We start from the raw sequence: 13,245 nt of genomic DNA on the forward strand, positions 1-13,245 counted from the left end.
TACGCAACTTTTCCTATGTCTAAATTTCATAAGCCCAAAAGCGTACATTTACGTACGAAAAACATTCGACATCGGGCTACGTAGATTTTGTACCCACTTGATTTTTATGTTCCAATATTTGTTATCGGCCCTTAGCACAGAAATTTATACATGTGTAAAATAACCTATGATAATAAAACACATTGAAACTGTATCTGAATTTAATATTCCTTTATTTGTGGTCTTCCCTTCTCAAATGTATATTATGTATATAAAAACTACAAAGGTAAATTTTCATTAAAAATACGTCGTCAAATTCACCTAACATTATTTATTTATTACACTGAATTGTAATAAATAATTAATGTAAGAGTGAATTTGAGGACGTATTTTTAATGAAAATTTTCCCTAAAATGCAGGAAAGTTTATAAAATGGCAACACTCGAAGATAGAGCGAAATGCACTGAGGTGGCCACGCATGTTCGGAATCTAGTTGTACTAGATCTGTGCCTGTATGTTTGTTTGTTTGTAACCGACTTCTTTGGGCGCGATTTTGACCCACTTTAAACGGCCAGATTTCGTTCAAACTTTGTAGATTTATTGAGGACCGATGACAATACACTAATTTGATAAAATTTTCTATTTTTTAGTTCGGTTTTCTATAAAAAGCGTGTTTTTTTGTTTTTTTTAACTATTATTATTTATCATTACTAACAACACTGAGAAGCTTTTAGAATGTTGCTAGTGTATTTGATACCATATTATGATATTAATCAAAGTAAATAAATGGCATTTGAAAAAAAGGTAAGCTATGTATTCGATCTATTAAAATTAAACAATGCTTAAAGAATACCTTGCCTTTTTTTTAATATCTATAAACAATTTGCAATCACTTTGAAAAGTATAGTGCCATCTATTGGTGTTTTAATATAACTAATAGAAATAAGTTTTTATTCGCCAAAGTATAGATGGCGCCGCTTTCTTTAACCCTTATTTCGAATTTGTCCGTACCACCGGACAAGTACTTTAAAAAAATCCACCGCCCCGTCTAATTCTATTTTTGCAACAAAAAAACTACTAAGCTATTGGGAGGTCGATCAAATTTTAGTAGAAAAATAAATTTTGCGTGTAATAACCCAGAGTTTGACAGTTGGCGAAAAAATGTCGGCGAAACTGCGCACTAAGAAAGTCTTTCAGGTAATTTATTAAAAAATTTTATTTTTTGCCTATGTTGCGTAGACTTTTTATTTGTGTTTTGTGAATTTAGTCTACTAACGTTCAAATAATACGATTTCATAGCTTTTTCTTACGTTATTCTTAATAATTATCGAGTTTTTCACTTATCCGCCACACCGGACTTCGTCGAAACACCTGTATTTATTGTGTCTTACAGCTTGTCCGTCACGGCGGACCTTGTCGAAATATGGTATGAAAGGTAAAAGATTTGAGTTGTCGGTATTACCAAAACATTACATCTAATCTCAGTACCTATCAACTTGTTAGATACTTCTTATCTACCTAACCTTTACATACGACTTCCCGACGCCTTTGACTCCAATTATAGAGCAAGTTTTCCCGAACCAGTCGCAGGAACTCAATTTTGCAAACTTACCTTCTGTATCGTCTTTACCCTCGTTGCCAACACATGTGCATAGAAAAAGAAGACTCAGAGAACCATCAGTTGTGACAAAAAAGAGACCCAAGCAAATTCAAAAGCTTTCCCTCTCTTACAAATGGAAACAGAGTACCTTTTTGTATAGAGCCCAGATAGAAGATACTGCAGTAGTTGAAGATCCTCCCGTAGTACGTTCACCTTTAGATTACTTTTTTTCATAGTTTCTTTGTACTTTTATAAAAAATAAAGGCTCTTTTACTATTATATTCTTTTACTTTATACTATGCAACTTCTTTCACGTATTCGATTAAGTCCGTTAGGACGGACGTCGGACAAGTCATTTTAACACTTTTTTTACTAAGATTCGATAATGTCCGGTGTGGCGGACATCGCTTTTCTCCATAAGGGTGGGGGGTAGATTTTTTTTTTCTTTTTTTGGAGGTTTAGAAAAACCATGGAAACTAGGTTATACAATAAAATTTTAATAAGTTTACTATCACCTTCTCTGTCGAAATAAGGGTTAATGACTGTCAGTTTGTTCGAGGCGTAGGTAGAGAGAGAAACCAACTTGGTATCTCTGTCTACGGTTTGAGGTGTCCTCCCCTGATAGAAGTATTATTATCTCATAATTATTATGAATGCTTTCTAGGTAACAGTTCATGATAATACTAAGTTAAAATTTAAATTAAAATAAGCAATAACTCATTCTCAAATATTCATAATTTGTAATAATTTGTACGTGGATTATAGCGACATCTGTACAAATATACGTCAACTACGACATAATTAATATATAATAATTAAACGAGATGGCGCTATAATGACGGGATTTGAATTTTTTTAATAATAAATATCACACTAATATTTTTCTGTTAGTTTTAATTAAATTGGTATTGATCGCCTCTGCTCCACTATTTCTGTTTTTCATTTATTTAAACAGCAATAACGTAAAAAGCGAAGACAAATAATTAATATAACTCCAACATGCCCACGAGAAACCATTTCAAAATATTATTATGTAGGTAATACTAGTACTAGTTATTATTCTGTGGTAATACCTACATTGCTAACCGTAACTCCCACGTACCAAAAAAGGTGTAATTTTTTATTATTTATTATATTTAATTCAGTTAACAGACAATAAATTGTACAGACCCATAGAATAAATATCTATAATCAATAACCATACAGACTAACATACATATAATAATTTAAAACTAAAACTAAGAATATAATAAAGTAATGTTATAAGCCAAAAGTTAAAAGATTTTCAATTTTAAATATTATAAATTTGCTACTTCTTACCTGTGTTCTTACCAGATGGCGTTAGCGTATCGAAGCTTTTAAAGCCTGTTTTACTACTGCTCGATATTAAGTTGTATTAAGCCGATGTTCCAGATATAGTGAAAAATAATGTTTGAAGATCTACATTAAAAATTCTTATGTTATATTATTAACAATTATTACACCCTGCAATTTTAATCGATACTATATTCATTTACACTTAATATTATGTACTTGTATTACAAATATCTGTATGTTAAATTTACATGCATATTTCTATTGTTACAGGAGGTTTTATTAAAAAAAAATAATACTAGCTGCATCCCGCGGTTTAACCTTGAATTATAAAAAATAGCCACAGTTACTCCTTATAACGTCATCTAGGTATATGTCAGTGAAAGTCACATCAAAATCGTTCCAGCTGTTCCAGAGATTAGCCGGAACAAACAGATAGACAGACAATTGTAAATATAATTGTAAAAATTACTAATAAATAATAATACAATTGTAAAAATTACTATTTTGATGTATGTACGTGTATACGTCGGTAATCGCGTGGGCGCGTCAAATAGCGTAAACCTTTACAACCTTTACAACAAATATGTTGTGTTTCTCCCAGTTGAATAAATAAATTAATGTTTGAGTTTTAATTATAATTTATAGTATCTATCACTTTAACACTAATATCGTTTGTTAAAATCTTTAAAATTACACAACAGATTTTGATGCGATTTTCTTAATAGTCGAGAAAGTTTTTTGTATAGGTACATATTATAATTTATTAGGTTGTAATGCCTAATAAATTATAGGCTAAAACCACAGATAATAATAAAATACTATATTAGTACTAAAACCTTCCTCGAGAAACACTAGATATCTATTAAAAAAAACCGCATCAAAATCCGTTGCGTACCTTGTTTTAAAGTTTTAAAGATTTAAGCATACCTACATAAGGATATAATTATAGGGACAGAGAAAGCGACTTTGTTTTATACTATGTATATATATTTTATACTATGTATTGTGATCATATAGGTAGTCAAATAATAAATACAGTAGGCTAATTATTTAAATTGAATCAAATGTAAAACAGCGGGGTTAGTGACTTGCAAAAATATTGTTCGATGAACTATGTTTTTGAAGGTCTGATTGAAATTTAATTGTCTTCTATAATAATGTATGTATAAGTATGATTATCAAGTATCTACGTTATTTAATTGATTTTTGGACTTATCCAGGTTCTCGAGGAAGGCTTTAGTATATAACTTATGAGATTTTAGACAAAGCGGACGAAGCCGCGGGCGGCAGATAGTTACTTAGGTATTAAGTATTAACTATTATGTCAATAAATTATACAAGTACTAAAACCTTTCTCGAGAAACACTATCCATTAAAAAAATCCCATCAAATCTGTGATATCTTAATATTTTTGAATGTTGTTTTCATATATTTACTCATCCATCTTCTATGTAATAAAGAGAAAAGATATTGTTGGTCTGGTTTAGTTGAGTTACAATTTAACAAAAAATTATAGCATTGATATATTACTATTAAAAAATATACATTTCAAGTAACTTAGACATTTTATCCCGGCTCTACCTGTGTGAAGCCGGGACAAGCGGTGTGGATAAGAATTGATACAAACCAACACAGGATAATATTCTACAATCTATAGTAACAAAAAAAAGCTAAAGAATATGTTTGCACGCGCCAATCTCGGGAGGCCAAATCTACAGGATTGATTTAAAAAATTATTTCATAGTTTGTTATAATTAACGTGACCCTTGAGCGCTCTATTCTTAAAAAAACTAGACAGCTTGTAAACAAAATACATAATTTAGAAACTTCACATAAAATCTAATACAATGTTATTAGAAGTGGAAAAGTGTAAGTAGATCAAAAGCTCTCCGGGAACTTTATAATGTGGCTAATTAGCAAGAATTTTCTTCTTTTTTTCGGTCACGGTAGAATCATGACATTTTACTTCGACGTCCAATCGTGTGTGCGTTAGTGACATATCACACTAGCGGATTGCGAGCGGTTTCAAAGCGGAGCGGGTGCGCAACGAATACGTTGCGGGCGCGCAACGAACACGCCGCGGTTGCGCAGCGAATTCGTTGCGGACGCGTCATTTTGTATACTCTCGCACAAAAGCCAGCCCTTCCGCCTTGCCTAACTTCCATTCAATATTTCCATCGTTTCTGTAGCACTCAATTTTTTAACCGTACTGTGGAAATGCACTTACTTAACAGTTAACTAAAGATGTAATAACAACTGGAGTTGTTAAAAAAAGGTGCTATAAAATTGAATTACTAGGACTTTTAGAATGTACCATACATTCCAAAAGTATGTAACGACTGACCAGTATAATCTCTCCCATAGCAACGTATGTTATAAAGAGATTTTGTGAACCTAATTATGAGCAAAGTGATAGTGAGTTGCTGGTTGCTTGATAAAATTTTCTATTCACTGCTATTTATCTAATAATAAGATAGCCCTGTTTTAGTTAAGGAGCTTTAACATTTATTTCACTAATGAACTTTCTTAATGAGCAATTAAGTTATCTGATTGCATTTCGACCAAGATTTAATAGATAAAACAATACCCTAAACATTAACATGTTATGAAACTCGTAAAAAATAATGATCTCATAATTATTATACTATCACAAGTTATAAGTAACAACCAGCACGGATTCCATTTTGTTAATGAGTGTACATGACTGCGACGTAAACGTTGCGCATCTGCCACGCGTCCGCAACGAATTCGCTGCGCAACCGCAACGTATTCGTTGCGCACCCGCTCCGCTTTGAAACCGCTCGCAATCCGCTAGTGTGATATGTCACTTAGTGTGCCGTTTTTGAATGTTGTATTAGTCTATCTACCCCGTTTTTTATATCATTGGTCTAAAGTCGTCGTTAATTGAAGTTCGAGGCAGCTCCGTCAACAAGATTCCTGAACCATATATAACTCCTGACATTCGCTGCCCTTATAGGCTGACGCTTTTTGGAAGCGAGGCACGTGCCCACTTTTTTGACAGCATTACATGGAGTTATGTTCCGCAGTTGCTATGGGTTACGCTGGGTTTTATAGCTGAGATATTGCTTGGCGTATTATAGGGCTTTGCTTTCGTTTTATGCGCTAACTTCCTATTGTTTTAATTTCGTTTAGTAAACTCGTAGCTAGCCACCGACCCCGTTTGTTTATTGTTACCTACTTATATTATGGTGTTTTAACTGGGGAAGTTAAATACTTTTTCAAACTCAAACATTCATTTATTCAATTAGACTACTATTTAGTAGCACTTTCGAATCGTCATTACATAAGTATTTTTAACATTTACCACCGATTCGGAAAGCAGTATCTATGGAGAAGAATCGGCAAGAAACTCCATAGTTGCTCTTTTAAATCATGTTCCTAGTCGTCAATCATGTTCGTAGTCATTTTCTTTCTGTCTTCAAGGACTTGATGTTTTAAGTTATCTACGTTTATCTGGACCGACTTAATTCGAGAAACTAAGCGAACTATTTTAAAGTTTAAAGTTGACAGTGTCAGAGTCGATACATTGATTTTTATCCCATTTCAGCCGAGTGAAGACGGGTAAATGGCTAGTATATACTAAGTAAGCTGTTTACTTGTAGCCTGAAGGTTTTTATTGCGTTGAGTTATTTAATTTTTTTGTGTTAATTGAACGTAAAGAAAATTAAATATATTACAATAATTATATGAATACGTTTTTAATTTGTAATTGATGTTGGGATCGTGTAAGTAAATAAATTAATCAAACAAAAATTATATGAAGTGTTTTCAAGCGGGTATTGTTGATGTTGCGGGAAACTAATGTAGTTAAATTAATATAATATTTAGTTTCAAAAATCAAAAAACACGCTTTGGCTTTGTTATTTTACTAGCTGTGCCCCGTGGTTTTACCCGCAATGCTCTGCTCCTGTTGGTCATAGCGTGATGATGTATAGCCTTTCTCGATAAATGGGCTATCTAACACCGAAATAATTTTTAAAATCGGACCAGTACTTCCCGAGATTAGCGCACAAACAAACAAACTCTTCAGCTTTATAATATTAGTATAGATTGATGCTTTATACCTACATATGATATGATCATAAGCAATATTTGTTTGTGCAAGCACAGTGGGTTGCCTGGAAGAGATCACTCTTTAGTGATAAGGCCCCCCTCTGTGCTAGTCTAGGTATGTTTTAGTTTTAAGTAATTTGTATTATTAACTAGCATAGTAAAATGTTAAAAATAAATAAAAAAATAAATATTTTATTAGCTACTAATAATCCTAATTTCCTCGTACTTATTCTTACTAATTTTATAAATGCGAAAGCGTTTTTTTATGACAGATTTTATGATATAAGTTATTTCCCGCAGTTTCGCCTGCGTGGTTTATATAAAATTAGCTTACCGCCCGCGGCTTCGCCCGCTTTGTCTAAAACCTTATAGATTATATTATGCTAAACCTTGAATCACTCTATCTATTTAAAAAAATAAGAAAAAAGGTTATTATTTTTAATTTGAACATGTCTGATTATCCTGTTGACGCGTCACTTGTTTTTCCAAGAGGGTTTTCCACACTCAGTTTGAACGGTTTGTCATTGCAGACACGTTCTTGACTCTAAGTGCGTCGTAATCCCTTAAAAAAAGTTATAATTGTCTGTAATAAAAGAAGTTATTTTTGTCAGAGTTTCACAAATTTTTGTCTTTATTTTTTGTGTCGATTGAAATTGGTAGATAGAGAATTAGGTACAATAATATTAATAAGGTAATTATTTCGCAATAGTCCTACATCAGCCGCGGACTGCCCAAGGCTGTATATCTATAGTGCAATCATGGACAGGCTGCGGCTGGTGTCCTCGTCGGACAGTAAAGTTCTCGAAAGGGCCTATTCGTGTTGGATCCGTGTCCACACGTAAGCCTTGCAAAGGACCGTGTACCTTCCTTATGGTACCCGAGTGGAATTGAGAATAATAAAGTAATACTTAAAAACCTAAAATTTATAGACGTAAAATCAGCATCAACAAAAAAATTTAATAATTTTGAAATATATTCCAGTCTAATAATTCAAAGGAATTTAAACTGCATATATAATATGTTTATTCCGTGTGTATGTTTTGTAAATGTACAAACACTTAAAACTGGATCGATCGTTGACAAGGACGAAGTTTACATACGGGGAAGGACATGCTACAATGTAAGAGATCCCGTGAATTGGAGCGTACATACATACATACATTTAAAATTATTATTGTGTCCGTTCATTATTTATACAGAGTTGTGATTTTTTTTTCAATTTTTTAGTTAAAATTTATTGTTATGGAACTAGTTTTTAGGATAGCTGAATCGTTAGCTAGTAGTAATTAGACATATATAAATAGATAAATGATCACAAACTAAAAACATTCGCCTATCCATATAAAATATACAAATTATTTAATAATGACATTAATTTAGATGAAAAAAAATCGTTAGACTATAATATTATGGTTTTGTAAATCGGTAGGTAGAGCAATTTTAAAGGCAATTAATTGTTCTCTAATAGATTTTGATATAAAACACGCACAATTTGGTTGGTTTTCAAGTCTTGTACATAGAACAATGTATTTAATAATGTGTAATACAGTACCTTTAATTAAATATTATTTACTTGAGATATAATTAATATTAATTTTATAAATATACTAGCGACCCGCCCCGGCTTCGCACGGGTGCAATGCTGATACCAAATACACTACAGGAAAACCACAGGAAAACTGTGAACGTTGTATACATACGTGAACGTTGTATAAAAACATAGCGGCCCTCTCCGGCTTCGCACGGGTATAAAATATATTATAGCCGGGCGGCCGGCCGTTACCGCCGCAAACGCTACGTCCCGCAATTTTTAAATCTGTAATATCTTCGAAAATATTCACTTAAATCATACGGTGTAAAGGGCCATATAGATCTATATTAAATGAAAAATGTATTCAAGGTATTTAATTGGTTAAGGATTAATGCTGTATTGGTTAAAATCGCATCGAAAATTAGCCATTATTTGTCGTAAAAAGTAAATGACAAAAAAAGTTATTGTGGGTTATCCATAAGAGATAAACATATACCATCGCGGACTTTTCTGTAGACCTTTTCAATGTGTATAATACTTAGTACATTATTTTGATAAAACTCGTAGGGTTCAGCCTGCGTTTGCAATGTAAGCGGAAAAAATTTAATTTTTTACGACATCACATTAGAAACCTCAAAAATAACAGTACTTCTCCACTATTTAATGGGTGTTATTATACATATAAACCTTCCTCTTGAATCACTCTATCTATTAAAAAAAACCGCATCAAAATCCGTTGCGTAGTTTCAAAGATTTAAGCGTACAAAGGGACATAGGGACATAGGGACAGGGAAAGCGACTTTGTTTTATACTATGTAGTGATGAACCATCACTTATGAAACATTTTTTTGTGTTGATTATTAGTTTGTAAATATTTACTATCATGAAATAAATATGCCTGTAATAAAATCACGATTAAATTCATGTGTTTTAATCTTGTTAATGACTTTTTAAACGAAATTTAACGATGACATATTAAAATGCGTCTCTACATCTCTACATCTAATAATTCGTAATATTTTATATAAAACTGGATATAATATATTAATCAGATTATAAATTAATGAAATCACATCTGTTTTTAAAATTCTTGGCTCGAATTCTTATTTTGATATTTTCCCATCATTATGTAGAGACACTAAAAATATTAATTTGTTAAAATGTTGACGCATCCATCTTCATTATTACTATGTTGAATGATCTTTAATTTGGACACCAAACTAGATATTATTAATGAGAGCGATCGTTTAAAATGTTGAAAATGAATCGTACAATTTTGATAGAGACAGCGAGAAATGGGCGCGCTGCGTGAAGAAAAAATGCAAAGTTCAGGAAGTCTTAACTATTCGGCACTTCGCGCTAAACGCGAGCGAGCTTTTGAAGTCTCCAAGACTGTATCGGGAATGGGAGCTAGGTGTGATTGTAGACTGGCCTCAGATAGTCAGTGCCGCGCGAGACTTCGTTCGGGCCGGTCATGTCATGCCGCTACGGCACGCGACAGCGCGCAACCGAAAACGCACCCGATAAACCGCTCCGGTAACCTAACTAGTGCAAACGTTCACAAAATATCACAGAGCAAAAAACACCACAGTGCGCCAAAAGTTTTAGCTCGACCAACTTTTGAGGTTAGAGTTTTTCCGGCAGTTTTCCCAAGTTGGACGCGGACCTTTCGGCGACGCTCCGGGTTTTCTGCAGTTGCATAACAATGCAGGCCGCGTGGAAATGTGTTTTGTGCGGTGGAAATTTCGTGTGTTAGCTCTAGATGTTCCGTTTCCACGCGGCGAACGGCACGCTAAAGCTGATTTGGACCGATTTCAGTTTAACGACTCGTACCCGGTGGCCGCTTACGAAACACTCCAAGCAAAAAGTTTCGCCGAAAAAAGTTCCTTTGCAATTCGCTTGACAACAGTAATCAGATAATTGTTTAACAAAATTTCCTTTCGCGCGCCGATAACCACTTGTGCGCCGGAGTCGTGCCTAAATCTCACCATTCTAAAGATTAATTATTTGGGCAAATATTTGAGGGCCTTTGAGCGTTATCGCGTGCTCTGTAGATTCTTCAAATTTTCTGTCATTGGAGATATTTACTTAGTTATTTTATTGGCCTCGATCCGAATCGCTCTGTGGCTTTACTCTGTGACATTTTGTGGTGGTGTCAGTGGTGTACATTTGTGCTTTATTTGCAGCTCTCAGGGAAATGCTACTAATATCTATTACCTTCCCGATGTGATGTTTTACAGCAGTGTACTGTATCAGTGTTTAGTTCTGAGTTAGAATTACAATAACCACAAGTGATCCGATCCAGGTGGAAACGGTAGGAAAGTGACACGCTACCTATTGGTGAACGCGGTTTTGAAAAATATCTAGTGTGAACGGTATTTCGAAAGTGCATCTAACCTCGTGGCTCCAACCTCAGCGATATACGTAAGTTTTGGCTCATTATTCTTAATTAATTACTCGCCGGTCATCGGCTAATGTTAATGTCAATTCGAAGATGCTATTTTCGTTTTTGCGTGCATATAATACAGTCTGTTTTGCTATGTTCTAATTTGTCAGTTAAAATTAGACGTTGGCCTATGCGTTACGCATGACATAAGTGGATTTATTTTTCTTCTGTAGGAACTTTCGTATTGAATTCGTTTCTTGAGATCTTGACCTACGTAATGGTTTCTGCAAATTATGTTATCGTCGTATATTTTCCTTATCAACGCCTATTCATCATTTATTTTATGAGGGTCATATAATAAGTCTAACAAGTATATTTCATAGATTATTGTTTGTGATTACATTAAAGATGTATCTAGAGTTAAAGAGGTAGAGTGAAAATTTCGTAAATAATTTTTTAAACAATACCTACGATGTTTGAAGAATAAATAAGTGGAAATATGTATGGCAATTTAAATGACCAAGAAAAAAGCGTAGTTGGTGTCGTGATTTTTGTATTGCGATGGTCATATACACCTAATATATCTAATATATTGAGCATATAGATATATCCCAACGTTAGTGATAAAATACGGTTTATTCCGTTAAGTCAATTACTTTCACTTTCAAGATTTCAAAGGCAAATTCATTCGGCATAAAACTTTAGAATATTTAACTGCATGTTCTCTACAAAATTGTTTAAATTTTATTTTAATAACTCTATCTATTTCACAAGGTTCATAAAATATGATATTTATTATAGTTTTAATATTTTTATTTTATTATTTTTTATAATGACAGAAGTAACTGTACAATTTTATGTGCAATACAGTTTTCACGGTAGAATGCGTTAAGCACATTAGTTTAATTTTAATATGGCCTTAGAAATGTGCATATTTTATTATAGGCTTATGTTAAGCCGATGAAGACATTTTCCTTATTCGTATTGATTTTTAAATACTATTTTATAGCTATTTGTTGTATCATAAAGACATTAAAAATAAAATAGAGCGTAGGTATTTACTGACGCAGTTTTTTCAATGTAGAGCCACTTAAATTTAACTAATAATAATTTAGTTTTTTAATAGATTTTAGACTTGTGTACTTTATATAGGTTTATGTAGGTTACTCGTTTATTCTTTCATGATTGTTTTTAATTAGATTTAGTATTTTATGACTAATGTAAAAAAATGTGACTTCTTAAAATTTATTGTATACTAGCTTTCCGCCCCGGCTTCGCCCGTGGTACCTACATGTCTAAACTATCCTATCTCTCAAGTTGGATCGAACTGCACATGGTGTGCGAATTTTATTATAATCGGTTACGTGGTTTAGGAGTCCATTGAGGACAAACATTGTGACACGAGATTTATATATATTAAGATAAGCGTTATTCTTTTTGATTAAAGTAATTGTCCTCATAAATATATCATTTACCAAATATTGGAGGTAGGTATGTAGTAGGTACTTTTTTATGATAGGATATTCTACGCACATAGAGAGTCTAAGAATTTTAATATACATATCTATTTCAATTTACGTTAGTATTTTCCGATCCCATAATCGGCTGTGCAACTTGACATCAAACATGAACTTAGGAATATTTTAACACAGTCGTAATTAAACACAAGGCACAATTGTATCGCTTTCTCTAAAGGATACCATTTAACACTTGTTAATAACTCATTGTCTTTCATTTTACTTTCAAAAGACGATAACGTCAGTTATTCGAATACATAATATGTATATACGATGTTATTTAAGGTCTTTTAACACGCTTAAGAAAGTGAAGTCCCTTGTCCTTAGTGGGGTAAGGGGCAGATGCATTATACATCTGTTTCACTGATCGTTTTTCTTTAGGGACAAGTAGGTGATCAGCGTTCTGTGTCCTGCCAGACCGAGACATTTTTTTTTCTTCGTCTCCACCGGGAATCGAACCCAGGACCCCTCGGTGCTACGCTCACGCGTCAACCACTTTACCAAGGAGGCGGTAACACGCTTATGATTCACCTATGTTTGTATGTGACCGACTCTTTTACGTTTTGACCCACTTTAAACGGACAGATTTAATTCAAACTTTGTACACTTATCAAGGATCAATGATAGTATAATAATTTCACGAGTCGAACAATTTTTAATAAAAAAATTAGCTTTTTTATCTTATTTTTTTGGTGAGTATATTTTTGAGGAGTAAGTACCAAGGTCTGGTTTGTTTTTTTTTATTTTTTTAACATTAACAGTGTTACTTTGTGATATTTATGCCAATGTTCTTGTGAAATTATAATTAATGTAGTTATGCCAATTGTAGAAATAGGTGTCT

The 13,245-nt window shown here is 33.1% G+C and overlaps 1 protein-coding gene across 5 annotated transcripts in view; it reads left to right on the forward strand.

The window, feature by feature from the left end:
- The first annotated feature begins 9,944 nt into the window (after positions 1-9,944).
- bnl (fibroblast growth factor branchless) overlaps positions 9,945-13,245 on the forward strand; it is a 189,922-nt gene continuing 186,621 nt past the window's right edge. For 2 of the 5 annotated variants that reach the window (XM_089707879.1, XM_089707884.1), the window contains exons 1-2: positions 9,945-10,037; positions 10,688-10,925. The gene's annotated coding sequence lies outside the window, so the exon portion shown is untranslated. Of the gene's footprint in view, positions 10,127-10,687; positions 10,926-13,245 lie in introns of all 5 variants that reach the window. The other 3 variants (XM_089707882.1, XM_089707880.1, XM_089707881.1) reach the window with 3 other exon arrangements.

Source organism: Colias philodice, chromosome 20, assembly GCF_061535455.1.
Source record: "Colias philodice isolate Cphi_HAF_F1 chromosome 20, ilColPhil1 Martin Lab GWU primary, whole genome shotgun sequence".
Taxonomy (NCBI): Eukaryota; Metazoa; Arthropoda; class Insecta; order Lepidoptera; family Pieridae; genus Colias; species Colias philodice.